Source organism: Echinops telfairi, unplaced genomic scaffold (assembly GCF_000313985.2).
Source record: "Echinops telfairi isolate 266 unplaced genomic scaffold, ASM31398v2 ScPeMD7_7475;HRSCAF=8513, whole genome shotgun sequence".
NCBI lineage: Eukaryota > Metazoa > Chordata > Mammalia > Afrosoricida > Tenrecidae > Echinops > Echinops telfairi.
This window is the reverse complement of record NW_022111379.1, coordinates 11,356-15,356: the sequence shown is the minus strand read 5'-3', so window position 1 is coordinate 15,356 and position 4,001 is coordinate 11,356. Positions and strand designations below refer to the sequence as shown.

General features: G+C 43.6%; 1 pseudogene; it reads left to right on the top strand.

Moving 5' to 3' along the window:
- The first annotated feature begins 1,675 nt into the window (after nt 1–1,675).
- LOC101640206 lies at nt 1,676–3,964 on the top strand (annotated as a pseudogene).
- Nucleotides 3,965–4,001: the final 37 nt, after the last annotated feature.

Sequence of the window (4,001 nt, the reverse complement as noted above, 5' to 3'; positions counted from 1 at the left end):
CAGGGCCTCATTTTCATTCCAGGATATATTTAGATATCCACATGCCCAGGGTGCCTGGTCAGCATTTAATCGATTAAGCCACCACGGCTTGGCCTGCTGTTGTTATCATGAGGAACTCTTTGAGGGCTTACTTCCTCATGAGCGGAGAGCCCCAGTGCGCTCTGAGAGGGAGTTCCTGGCACTGGACCCACAGGGTGTCCCTGGGATTAATATCTTTCCACTTAAGGGTTGAAGCTACAGCTACGACTTGAAGTATGTTTTGTGACATACTGGAAACTCAAGTAGTCACAGACCCAAATATTTTAGGGTTATAAGGGTGTACTAAATCTTCCTCTGAGGAAACAGTCCAATGTTGACAAAAACGGAGATCATGGTTCCAATAGAAGTACTTTTAATGTGATACCACCGCCACCTGGAGGGACATGACGGTCTCTGGGAAAGAGGGAATGGAGGGGATCAAAGGTAGAATAACCAGTCATCTATTTGTTTCACTAGACATGGGTTCACTACATCTTTGAGGGAGAAACCGGGTGAATTGTGATCTGCAAATTAGTGAAGAAGTACAATTGAGCTCTTGGTCACCTGGTTATTGGGTAACACATTCCTGCATCTGTCTAATAGAGAAGGCTCCTTGAGGGTAGGACACAGTAGAGTTAAGGACCACAAGAGTCCTGTGATAGGCCTTGGTCATAATGCTTTTTGTCCTATTTAAACATTTATATATCACTTCATTTTGCCAAAATCCATGAACCCTTTGTAAAAGTTAACTGAAAACAGAGGACGTGTTTGTGTTTCCTAATTGTGCATGTCTACCTCTCGCAGTCCTTTACATTTAGGTAAAATCTGGGAGAGGAGACAGATCCACACACATAACTAGCAGCATGAGTTTTTTTGGTGTTAGGTTTGGTGATTAGCTTAGGGCTTTAGTGTGCTAGAGGCAGAGTCTGTACTTAAGATCGGAATCTAGGTCTTGACATTCATCAATGTTCCTGGTTCAAGAACAAGAATCAAGGGATAGAATTAGGAGTTCATCGTGATATAGAGATACTGTTTAAGGATTAGAGTTTTCGGGCATAGTTTCTGAATTTGAGATTTCGGGTCATAAAGTTAGGGTGAAGTTTATGGACTACAGACCAGGTTGTGACTCTGATTCAAAGAATTGGGATAAATGCATTAGGTTAGATTTAGTGTGTATGGTCATTGGATTTGTTAAGCACGTGTTGAATTTGTTGTGGGCATCAGGCGATGCTCGGGGTGTTAGAAGTTCTGGAGGATGCGTGGCTTTTCAGCTAGTTATCAGGGTGCTATAAGGATACTTACTCAGCACGTTAATGTATAAGGCTTAATGGTTTGGGAGATGGTGATTAGCAGTTAATGTGTAGGGATTTAAGTACCAAGTTAATATTGTGTGCTGAAATGTAGCCTACAACATTTTTCTGTTTATCAGCCATAGTATTTATGATATATTTAGAATCATTTATGCATAGGATCATCATTTTTTTATGGATAGAGGAATTTTTCTTTCTTCTCTTTGGAAGCCGTTTTTCTTCCTTAACTAAAAATGCCTTGTTTTGGGGTTCCCAGGCTCGTCCCCCGCCTTGCTCTGGCTCTGCTCAGGACGCAGCCGAGGGCACGCCATCGCCCTGGAAGCTGCTGCCAGGGCCTCGGGCCCCGCATGGTGTTTCCGCAGCGGCCGAGCCGCCGCCGCCGCCCGACGCCACGCGAGGGCGCTGGTGAGAGGGCGGCGCGCTGCCGCCGCCGCAGTCAGCGCGACCTCCGCGTGCGGCCGACAGAAGCTCGCTCTCCGAGCCCGCAGCCCGCAGCCCCGCACGCGAGCCCCGCACGCGAGCCCGCACGCGAGCCGAGCTCAGCGAGGGTGTCAGCCTCCGGGGTGGCGCGGAGCAGCGAGAGAAAACCTCAGAAGAACCCTGCCGCTGGGGAAGCAGCGGAATTGCTGGCGGGCTCCACGGCGGTCATGGATGACATGCGAAGACGGAAAAGCGTGTGTGATGGGATTCTCGTGGTCCAGGAAAGAGAGATCCCTGCTCATCGTGCGGTCCTTGCTGCAGCCAGCCCAGTGTTTAATGTCACGTTCCCAGCTGATGTGCTGGAATCCACGTCCTTTGAAGCAGAACTCAAAGACGCCGCCCTGGCATCATGGAACACCTGGTGCAACGTGCGTACACTGCTAGGGTTTCTGTGAACAGCGACAACGTGCAGTCCCTGTGGGACGCCGCCAACCGGTACCAGCTTCAGCCTGGGAAGAACATGGGTGTTGCTTTTTTGAAAGAGCAAGTGAAGGCGTCAAATGGTCTAGGTATAAGCGTTCCAGCAGTGTCCTGAATGGAAAGCCACTGCAAGATGCCTTTATTCACCAGCTTTTCACTGACATTTACAAAACTGAGGAATTTCTCCAACTTGATGGTCAGCAGTCACACATCTCCTCAACCAGGACCCCTGCCGGTAGGAGCAGGTGTGCGATGCTGCCGTCAGGGGGCTGAAACACCATGTAAAACTTTGTCTTGGAAGTATTTTGCTATTTACTAGAACCTTTTTCATATTAGGCCATTTTTCATATTAATTATTTCTAATCTACTAATTGCAGAGGCAGCTTTCGTTAGAGATCATTTACCTTGCCTCATCCACAGTGAACATTAGTTTATAGTCTGATGTAAGTAGACTACTTATTAAACCGGATTGTAGAGTAATTATTTTTAAATTCTTGTACTTGGCATTTTTTTGGAAATGTTGGGATGATACTAGCTGTTATTCAATGAGATCCACCCATAGGTGCCCTATACCTGCCAGGAATGGTGGCTTTTTACTATTACTATTATTATTAAATTGACCTCCTTCAGAGAACATTTTCAGTAGTAACATGTAATTATCCAGAATTTAGCCAATATACTTTTTTTTTGAGCTAATAAACTTGTACACTGTTATCGCTATGTATTCCTTGGATTTCAGTGATGACAGGAGAGAAATGTGTATTAATTACTGACTGAAAAGTGATAGAAAAGAAAATCTTAATCTTTTTCTGAGTATTGTCAGGAAATGACCTCTGGACTCTCTATTTTAAAGGTAAATCATACCATTCCCAGGAGGCCAGGGAAGAGAGAAGAACTTTTAATCTGTGAAAAGAGGACAATTGACAAGGTTTTATAACAAAAATAAGGGAGGGGTGGCACATTTAATATAACTTTTTAATACATATTGTGATGGAATTCTAATAATGCTGGCTTCAGGGAATAACAGAAACTTAATTGAATGAGCCTTTTTGAAAATCGGGTCAATTCTTCAGTTATTTAAACTTTTCTACTTGAAGACAAAAACATGTGGCTGAATATACAAAATAGTTATCAACACAGGTCATTTTAAAGAGTAAAACACACATCAAATGAGATTTCTGAAGTTACATTCTCACTTCTGGATCAAGTAGCATATGCACCTTGAGTTTCAAATAGATCACTGAGAAATGTAATTAAAAAATAACAAGTTTTCTTTCGTTCACAAACTTTTGGAAGGCTATTTTATGATCCTGAGGGAAGGAGGGTGGGGGGTGTTGGGCAGAAATTTTATTAACCATTGTGCATTTCAAGGAAGGTTCAGTATTGCCATTGGTTGTTCTAATTGGAAAATTCTCCTCTAGAGATGTAGACTGTTTCTTGTGCTCATTTTAAGTGGGGTTGTTCTTTGGGCTTGATATTTCTGCCTCACATAGGCGATGGGTTCCGTGGTCCTTTGTGTGCACTGTAGGTTGACAAAATGGCAGGCCATTTTTAGGTCTGACACACTCGATAGATTTTAGATAGAAAACCTAGTTTTGGGGTTTTTTTTCCCCCCTCTTACCATACGTATAAATGTTTGGGATATATTTCTTCTATTGATTATATTAAGTTGGGTATTTCTCAACCTATTGACATTCACATGTGAGAAAACTTCCAATTCTGTTTAAGACCAATGCCTCGACTCACACTCACTCACTCTCACTCAGTCACTCA